Genomic DNA, 11,128 nt, shown 5'->3' on the forward strand with positions numbered 1-11,128 from the left:
GGCCAGGTAACCCTCCTGGGTTTCAGCACAAAAATATTAGGACTGTAGGGAATGAAAATTGACCAGAGCAGTTAGATATGAAGCAAGATTTTCTGACCATCAGAGTGGCTGGGAGAACTGAGCAAGAGCAACTCAGAGCCCCCGGGTATAGGGGCAAGGGATTTTTTATAGTTAGGGTTTCATGTGATATGTCACTAGTCTCATGGAGAAAGAGGAAGTGGGCTTGAGAAACAGGGAAAGAGGTTTTGGTCATTAAGTGTGAATTCGAACAGTCCTTTTGGCTCTGTTTATTCTGAAGTTTAAAAGCTCCTTTATTTATCCTGGTCCCAAGGCCTTCATCCATGCTGCGGTCTGTTTCCTTTTTGTTTGGCACCTGAGTGGCAAATTGATAATGTGGCTGTTTTACATCCTTCATTTGGTATTCTCCCTCCAGTTTTTAGATACCACCTAACAGGCAATATCTTCATAAGTTATAAAATAAAAGTGAAAGTGATAAGAGTTTACAGGTAAAATTTTTAGGAATAAATATGTTTGAGGTATCACTATCTAAAATAGATTCTGCACATTTTCAGTAACTTGAGCTTTGCCAATTTAAATTAAGTGATGGGGATTCATTGAATATCCAGTTTATTTCAAATAAGTTATGATACTGGCACATGAACTGCTAATCAGATCTAAATTTACCTCTTTGTCTTCTTATGAGTGGAAAACTAAAGATGTTTGGGGTAATTGCCCATGTCTTGTACCTCACTGAGAAAATAAATTATGCTATGAGAAGTTGTATGTTTCTAGAAGTTGTGAAATATTTTCAAATTGCCAAATGGAAAATGCTGATAGGACAAACAATTTAAAATTACTTACTGCTTATTGATATTCATTATAGATTATGATTGTTAAGGGTTAGAATTGTATTGTCATTACATCAAAGAGAAGAATAAGGCAATAATTTCAGTATTCAAGGGGTGCAGGATTTGTGTTATCAGCAAAACAAGGTATGGGAAATAAAAAGGATATAAATATTTTGTCCTAAGTCTTGTTGTTTCTATAGAGACAAATGAAGAATAAACTAATATGAATACAGAAATTCATGGAAGGTTTATAGAAAGGGAGCCCTAAAAAAGGAGATATTTGCAAGGTTAGGCTAGAATTAGATTAAATCTAATTAGGTAAATGCATTATGTTTTTACTTTATTTTATTTTTAAACTTTTTTTTTCTACTGTACAGCATAGTGACTCAGTTACACATACATGTATACATTCTTTTTTCTCACATTGCATGTTCCATCATAATGACTAAACAGAATTCCCAGTGCTGCACAACAGGATCCCATTGCTAATCCATCCCGAAGGCAACAGTCTGAATCTTTTAACTCCAGACTCCCAGTCCATCCCACTCCCTCCCCTTCCCCCTTGGCAACCAAAGTCTATTCTCCAAGTCCATGATTTTCTTTTCTGTGGAAAGGTTCATTTATGCCTTATATTAGATTCCAGATATAAGTGATATCATATGGTATTTGTCTTTCTCTTTCTGACTTACTTCACTCGGTATGAGAGTCTCTAGTTCCATCCATGTTGCTGCAAATGACATTATTTTGTTCTTTTTTATTGCTGAGTAATATTTCATTGTGCATATACACCACATCTTCCTAGTCCAATCATCTGTCAATGGACATTTGGGTTGATTCCATGTCTTGGCTATTGTGAACAGTGCTGCAATGAATATGCAGGTGCATGCGTCCTTTTTAAGGAAAGTTTTGTCCAGGTATATGACCAAGTTTTGTCTGGGTCATATGGTAGTTCTATATATAGTTTTCTAAGGTACTTCATACTGTTCTCCCTAGTGGTTATACCAGCTTACATTCCCACCAACTGTGCAGGAGGGCTCCTTTTCTCCATAGACCCTCCAGCATTTGTTATTTGTGGACTTATTAATGATGGCCATTCTGACTGGTGTAAGGTGTTTTTAAAAGTAGGCTAGTGCAAGACTGGATTTGGTTCCTCTCTTTAAGAGAACAAAATTTTCTTAGAATACTGCTTTTGGTAACAGTTTGTTTGAGTTTTGTTGCTTTTAAATGATCTTTATTTGCTTTTAAACCTATTGTCACTTTGTTTAAATGAAAAGTATCATTTCACAGTGACCTCTGATGCTTTCTGACTAGTTTTGAAACTTTTTTGATGCTTTTGTCAAACTTTACAATTACTAAATTTATTAAGGTATTTTGGACCTCCAGTTAACTCTAGTATGATTCAAAGGGACCCTGAAGAATCTCAAAGATAAATGTTAAACTAATCAGATTTGTTTTTTATGTTACTTGAGAAACATTGACAAGTGATTGGAGGTAAACTTTCAGTTATTAAGTATGGGTAAATGTCATTAACATAAGATATTCCAAATTTATATGGAATTCCTAAAAATATGACATGTTCTGATAATATGTTATCAGTCATAATTCTAATTATTTTGCAATATTGTCTGTTGGAATTCTATTGGCTGAGTGATAATGAAACCAACTTTGATCTATGAGGATTCTGGTTTGATCCCTGGCCTCACTCAGCAGGTTAAGGATCTTGCATTGCTGTGAGCTATGGTGTAGGCTGCAGACACAGCTCAGCTCTTGTGTTGCTGTGGCTTTGGCATAGGCTGGCAGCCATAGCTCCAATTTCACCTCTATCCTGGGAACTTCCATATGATGTGGATGCAGCCCTAAAAAGAAAAAAAAATAATAATGTCTTTTGTAGAATTATCTATTTCCTGTCAATTACATTTTGTCTTTTTCTTTATAAACAACCAGTGTTTGACTTTCATGCCTTTATAAAATGAAGATCTTCAAGAAGTTTCATAAAAATGACTTTTTGACATAGTTTTAAAAAGTAAGTAGAACACTTTTGTAAGTTTATTTATTTACTTATGTATTTATTTAGTATTTCCCAGAGATAGAGATATCTAATATATATAATGTGTACACAGACATACATATGCACAGGCAAAACTTGAGATGTCATAGATTCACTTTATAAACTTAGTTATGAATCAGATATCACCATATAAACTTACCACTTTGTACATAACTGTTGGAATATGTTAAATTTTCTTCTTCGGATTACTAAGGCTTTGCTATTTGTGAAGAAGGACAAGATTTTTATTTGTCCTTCGTAAACCCATAAGAAGGCTCAGAATTAGGTTTTGGGTGAGGAATACTTTTCAGCAGTTTGAGCTATAAATCCTTTTCCCACATTTCTATCAGTGTCACTGATAACTTTTAGATCTTTACAACCTAAGTTGGTAAGAAATTACAAAACTATAATAGCAAATCTGAATTTTATCTAGACCAACAGGAATTAATTACATGGGACTAAATGAACTGATAGAAGTGATTTATAATGTCAAGGCTTTTACTGAAATATTCGGGCTTTTTATTTTTGTTTTTCAGGAAAAAAAATTGTGTCATCTAGAGCATTTTAAGTAAACTTTTGTAAGCAATGATGAAAAAGATCATCTTTTTCTGTCTTCCTGATCCTTTCAGTATTTGGCTTATCCAGCTGGCTCCCCTGTGGAACTGATGGTTTTTTGTCACCATATTACAACTAGTTATACTAATCATGGTCTTAATTTCTTCTCTCTTATTATTTTCAAACTATTTATGCCTTGTGGACTGTATCAGTGTTTCTGATTACGTTACTTATGTCCTGTCTGTTTTACAGGATTTTTTTCCTTTGCAGTACCCAATGTGTAAACATGCCTCCTATAAAATTTATGATAGCTTGTGATAGTCATATATATATATATATATATGTCTACAGTTGTAGACATATATTCATAATAGTGCAACTGTAGACATGGGAAGAAGCAACCAAGGAAGACATCTCCTGGAATCATACTAAACTAGTAAGATAGAAGATTCAGAGAATTTTAGATTACCAACAAAGAGTAATACAAATAATAACACATGGTGTGTCCTATCAACAGAATATTTGCCTAATCTAGGACTAAGAATCTCTAGTACCATGGGACAAAATTGATCACGAATTTTCTCCCAAATTTGATCAAATTTTTGACCAAGCCTACTCATTGTGAAGCAAAAATATTGTCTGCAATATCAGTAACAAGAGGTATTTCAGCTATCAAGCCATCAGCCAGTGCACATGATAGGGATGTGACAGCCACTGAGCATAGAAGAAATACAAGCCCTGGTTCTATACTTTACATCTCCAGCCAACCTTCCACTCAGCTAAGAACTGCCAGCACACACTGGAGGAAAACCTAACACATTCTCTCCCTCTCTCTCTCTCGTAATCTATCTTGTTATTTTATTTTATTTTTTTTGTATTTTTAAGGTATCATTTATTTATTTATTGTGCCAATTTCTGCTGTGACCCAATTTATACATATATATATAGAGACATATCTTTTTTTTCATATCGTCATCCATCATGTTCTATCCCAAGAAATTGCCCATCCATTATATATGTAATAATTTGCACCTATTTTTCTGACTCAGCTATTCCATCAAAGACACTGAGCACACATAGACAGCATAGAAACACTACCACACATGGGCACCTCTTCAAGACTGAGGTAGGTACTTGTGTCACATAATTTTATAGACATAAAGGAACTTAAAGAAAATGACAGAGTTTCTGTTGTGGCTCAGTGATTAAATACCTGACTAGCCTCCATGAGGATGTGGGTTCAATCCCAGTCCTCATTCAGTGGGTTGGCAATACAGTGTTGCCATGACCTGCAGTGTAGGTCACAGACATGTCTTGGATCCCACATTGCCATGGCTCTAGCATAGGCCAGCGGCTACAGCTCCAATTGTACCCGAAGCCTGGGAACCTCTATATGCTGCAGGTACAGCCATAAAAAGACAGATATACATACAAAAAAAATAAGAAAAAGAAAAGAAAATTACAAGAGAGGGGAAATTGCTTCTAAGGAAACTACAAGAAAAAACAAAACTGAAAAAAATCAACTATAGAAATAGAGATGAATATTTTAGCAAATAAAGAAAATTAGTAATAAGAATAATAACTCAACTAGAAAAAAGAATAGATGAAATCCATAGGAATTTAACAAGGACCTAGATAACATAAAATAGAGTCAGGCAGAGGTTAAGAAGGTAATAACTGAAATTAAAAAAAAATACCATTAGGAATCATTAAATTCAGACTATATGATGCAGAAGAACATACAAGCCATTTGGAAGATATAATAATGGAAAAAAATCAGAAAAGCAAAAAGAAAATGAATTTAAAATATGAGTGCAGTTTACCTCAAGGAGTTTTATACTATCTTTCTTTACATTTAGGCGCTTTAATCTATTTTGAGTTTATTTCAGTGTATCATATTAGAGGATTTATAATTTCCTTTTTTTACATGTAGCTGACTATTTTGTCTAGCAGGATTTTTTTTTATTACTCAGTGAATTTTGTTACATTTATATTTGTACAATGAACATCACATTCCAATTTTATAACATTTCCATCTCAAACCTCGGCACATGCCCCCACATCCCAACCAGTCTCATTTGGAAACCATAAGTGTTTCAAAGTCTGTGAGTCAGTATCTGTCCTGCAAAGAAGTTCATTGTGTCCTTTTTTTTTAATTCCATGTGTAACATATATACAATATAATGTTGGTTTCTGAGGGTCTGACTCATTTCAATTAGCATGATAATTTCCAACTCCACCCACGTTGCTGTAAAAGCCATTATTTCTTTCCTTTTAATGGCTGATTAACATTCTATTGTGTATATGAACCACTTCTTCTTTATCTACCCCTCTGTTGATGGACATTTAGGTTGTTTCCATGTCTTGGCTGTTGTATATAGTACTGCACTGAACTTTGGGGTACATGCATCTTTCAAGTCATGGTTTTCTCTAAATAGATGTGCAGGAATGGGATTGCTGGATCGAATGGTAACACTATTTTTAGTTTTCTGAGGAATCTCCATATTTTTTTTCCAGCTTGGTTACACCAATTTACATTCCCACCAAGAGTGTAATAGGGTTCCCTGTTTTCCACACCCTCTCAAGCATTAATTTTTTGTAGATGTTTTTTTTTTTGTCTTTTGTCTTTTTGTTGTTGTTGTTGTTGCTATTTCTTGGGCTGCTCCCGCGGCATATGGAGGTTCCCAGGCTAGGGGTTGAATAAGAGCTGTAGCCACCAGCCTATGTCAGAGCCACAGCAACGCGGGATCCGAGGCGCGTCTGCAACCTACACCACAGCTCACGGCAACGCCGGATTGTTAACCCACTGAGCAAGGGCAGGGACCGAACCCGCAACCTCATGGTTCCTAGTCGGATTCGTTAACCATTTTTTTATTTTTTGTTTTTATTCTCACTACCCTAGAAGGGGGATCCAAGAAGATATTGCTGTGGTTTATGTCGGAGAGTGTCTGTCCTTTGTTTTCCTCTAAGAGTTTTATAGTATCTGGTCTTATATTTAGGTCTTTAATCCATTTTGAGTTTATTTTTGTGTATGGTGTTAGGAAGTCTTCTAATTTTATTCTTTTATATGTGGCAGTCCAGTTTTCCCAACATCACGTATTGAGGGAACTGTATTTCTCCACTGTATATGCGTGCCTCCTTTGGAATAAGATGACTGTAGGTGTGTGGGTTTAATTCTTGGCTTTCTATCCTGTTCCACTGATCTATATTTCAGTCTTTGTGCCAGTATCATACAGTTTTGATGACTGTGGCTTTATAGTGTTTTTTATAAACTTTTCATGACTATAACAGTCATAAATCACAGAATTTTTTTTGTGAAGCTATGAACAAACTATTGCAGACAGTACCATAATGCCATGAGGCAAATGTCCTTTGCATGTCTGACATGTAGTCTCTTTTATTTTAAAGTTAGGTAAGTTTGAATTCAAAGATGCTAGGATTCTTCAGAAGTAGCTAACACATTTGGAGGTAGTGATTCTCATAATATTGTTCCACACTATAAGCCCTGTAAAGGTAGCAGTATGTCATCAAGCCTAGGTTTATATGGTATTTTGAATTTCTAATAATTATACACTAGTAGTTTCTAAAATTATCTGATATTTTTTCATTTGTGTACATGCTGAACACATGAACAAGTCTCTAGATAGATCAAGAAACTGATTTTCATTGCTTCTTATTTCTTGGTAAAGGCAGTAGTAAAAAAGAGGAGTGGTCATAAATATAAATGGTACATTTTAAAATTCTCATAAATGGCAATCAAAGCAAAACTACAAAAAAAAGGAGATCTAAGGATGGTGGGATAAATGAATGTTGAACACATCTCTCCCCAAGAGCACATCAAAAAAATACATCTAAAAGTAAAGCTACTTTTGCTGAAAATAAAATGGAGAATGACAGAAAGGTTTATCTACAACAAAGGGCATAAAGAAACATCCACACAGAATCAGGAAGGGAGGAGATGTGAGAAGACTGGGATCAGCATCCCTAGCAGGGGACACAGTAGTTTATGTGGATATCAGAGATACTCCCTGGGGAGTGCAGGGTTAGAACAACATATTTGGTACCCTATCCCTGAGGACAGAAACTGAGAAATCAAATACCAACTATTTGATGTGTCAAGAATTTCAGTTTTATAAGATGAAAAGAATTCTGGAGATGGATGTTGGTAATGGCTTCACAACAATATGAAGGTATTTCATGCCACACAACCGTGCACTTTAAAAGAGTTAATATGGTAAATTTTATGTTATCTACATTTAGTTTCAATTAAAAAAAGAGTAAAAAAAATGATCTGGTTATACAATTATATCTTAAATAGGATATAACATAAGTAGGAATTGTATTTAACCAAATGACTCCCTCTCTGTTATTAACAATTGCAAGAGAAGGAAGGCAAATGGTAAGAGAAATTCTGGATATAGAAACAGATTTAAATATACTGGATTGATATTGTCAAACCTCTTGCCTGATATGAAAGATTAAAAGTAGACCTTTATGCATAATATGACAATCACATCACAGTTATTGCCAATCATTACTCCTTTGTAAGCCTCTCAATAAAAATGAGGTCTGGATCTTTCCTTCTAAATAAAAAAGATACATCTATATATTCCTATGAAACATAATAAAAAACAGCCCACTATTCCCACCCATGTGACATATATGTGTATGTGTGTGTGTGTGTGTGTGTGTGTGTGTGTGTGTGTGTGTGTGTGTGTTTTCATTGGGGAGACGAATAAAATTTAAAACATTAAACAATGAGATTAATGAAAAGTATTCAGTTTTTCTCAGAATATAAATTCATCAGCCTCATAGAAAATTTCAGCATATTCCACCAAGTATGAATTATACAGGCCAGATTCTTGGACCACAGTTAATTAAAACAGGAGAACAACCAGAAGGTAAACGTAAAACAAGGGCCCATTCAATGGCAAAAGAATAAAGAAAATGTGGCTTACATACAGAGAAATATTATTAGGTATAAATAGGAAGACTATTCTAAGATATTCTTTAGGATGAATGAAACTTGAAGACATCATGCTAAGTGAAATAAGCCTTTTGCAAAAAGACAAATACTCTATGATTCCATTTGTATGAATTATTCAGTGTAATTAAATCCATAGAGATAAAAAATAGCATGATGCAATGGTATATTTTTGCTATTTTAAAGATGTATTTTAGGTAATATACTCATTATTTGTCACCAATGTGTCAAATATAATTTATTTTCTGAAATCTTCATTACTTCCATAACTAAATGAATTTATGAAACAAGTTTTTTACTATTGTCTGTTACACAAAATTCCCTAGAAAATTTAATCCTGAGCATGTACAAAAGTCATTATGAAGCAATAAGGCAAAAGTGCATGGCAGTTTGGGAACAAAAATTTTAGGAAAATTTAATGGGTCTATCCAAGATGAGTATTTATGAAAAAAGAGCTAAAGTAGAGATCAAATGTTATGTTATGATTTCCAAATAAACTAAAAGAAATTTAGGAATTGACATAGGTTAACAATTAGGCCAAAAATTAGGGGTCGTATTTACAGAACTGCCATACTTGATACCACAGAGGAGAAAATATATATATATATATATATATATATATATATATATATATATATATATATATATAAAATAAAAAGAGAAACATTTACCTTTATCCCAGAAGCAAATTTTATCACCTGAAAATGGATCATTCATAATGGAGTTGCTAAAGTAATTGCAAAAAAGACTAAGCCAAGGGAGTTGAAGTCTCCCCGCTAACAGCAAAGAAAAGGAAATTCCACTTTCAATAATTAAGGAGAGTAAAATCACAGTTGATTTCATTTATATTTTGCGGAATTTTTCTTTACTTTCCAGACATATTTTATATTGGTTTTCATGACAAATATATTTTAGATTATCATTTATTTTTAATTTTTACATATGTGTCTATAATTAAGTAGCATATTATTTATATACTTATTTCAAATTTCACTGACTGAATTCAGATAAATTATGTCCATATTTGACGTTCTAAGGATTCCTCTAAGGCATTATTGATAGTGTTAATAGCTGATGAATCACAAATCTATATAATCTAAAATTTGATTTTCATCAAATATCTTGGATCCTATTCATCCATTAAAATAGAGTTCCTAATTTTACAGAGAATAAATAGAAAGGCTAATATAACAAAATGATTATATATTAATTATACAGGTCTCAATAGAATGATTTTGGAGTGAGCAGTCTAATACATAAAACCCAGACAAGAGGTTATTTTATAGAAGTTTGCATCTCATTCAGTGAAGTTTGCATCTCATTCAGTGACATTAGGATAAAATTGAAGTAGATATTTATTATCTTCCAGAATAAAACTTTAAAAATATTACTCTCCCTACAGCTTCCTTTATCTGTGTGTTTCTAAGACTGTAGATGATAGGATTTAAAAATGGAGGAACTGTGATATAAACTGCAGAAAGAATCATGTCCTTAATAGTTTCTGATGTTACTGATGGCCTTAGGTACACGGAAATGATGGAACTGAGAAAGATAGACAACACAAGGATATGAGGGACACAGGTAGAAAAGGCTTTTCTTTGCTCCCTAATTGAAAACTTTAGCATAGCTCTAAATATGTTAATATATGACACAGTAATAAAGATAAAGCAGATCCCACCAAACACAATGGCAGATAGAAGAAGTAAAATGAAGTTGCTGGAGGTGTCAGAGCAGGAGATCCTCAGCAGAGATGGGAGATCACAGAAGAACTGATGGATCACATTGGACCGACAGAAGGTCAACTGGAATGTTTTACCTGTGTGCACACCTGAATAGACAAGTCCACTGAGCAGGGAGACAAGTGTCATTTGGATACAGACTTTGTTGTTCATAATAATTGTGTAATGGAGTGGCTGGCAGATGGCCACATAGCGGTCTTGAGCCATAAGGGTGAGGAACATAATCTCCACATAAGCAAAGTAAATGACCAAGAATACCTGGGTGGCACAAGCAGCCACGGAAATGGTTCTGTTACCAGTGAGAAAACAGACACAGGCATAGGGCACGGTGACAGTAATATAACACATATCTAAGATAGACATATTTCTGAGGAAGAAGTACATAGGTGTGTTAAATTTCTGATCAAATGTGGTGACAATGACAATGAGAAGATTCCCTAACAAGGTAGCCAAGTATATGAAAAAGAACAACATGGAGTACAGGACTCTTAGCTTCCATGTATCAGCAAAGCTTATGAGGAGAAATTCAGTCACCATGGTAGAATTCCTCATATTTTGGAAATGATGATGTTTGACCTGGAAAGTAAAAAAAGAAAAAAATGTAAAATGCATGATTCATAAAAAAATTAAGGAAATTATCTTAAATATTTTATTTGAAAGTGGTTTCTATGTAGGAAAGAACTTTCATTAATCTTTGGTCTATTCAGCTTATTATCACTACTGAGTTTTTCACAAGGCAAAGGGCTAAAGATGAAACTTTTCAATCCTTTACTCTGATTATAACATGTAGTTTTTTGACTTTATTAAACAACATCAGTTGTGCATCAGTTTCATAAATCCATAAATAGCTAGACATCAAAATTTCAGAGTCAATTCTCAATGATAGCCTTAAGATTTTTTTTTTTTTTGAGTTGTAAACCATGTTCAGTTGGATATTGACACACAGTTGAAGTGT

At 33.9% G+C, this 11,128-nt stretch overlaps 1 pseudogene; it reads right to left on the reverse strand.

Moving 5' to 3' along the window:
• Nucleotides 1–9,856: 9,856 nt before the first annotated feature.
• LOC100514828 (olfactory receptor 14C36-like) lies at nucleotides 9,857–10,725 on the reverse strand (annotated as a pseudogene).
• Nucleotides 10,726–11,128: the final 403 nt, after the last annotated feature.

This window comes from Sus scrofa, chromosome 2 (assembly GCF_054392235.1).
Source record: "Sus scrofa isolate SSC_HxYL_T2T_F1_AM1 chromosome 2, Sscrofa_HxYL_maternal_Yorkshire_Landrace_v2.0, whole genome shotgun sequence".
Lineage (NCBI taxonomy): Eukaryota > Metazoa > Chordata > Mammalia > Artiodactyla > Suidae > Sus > Sus scrofa.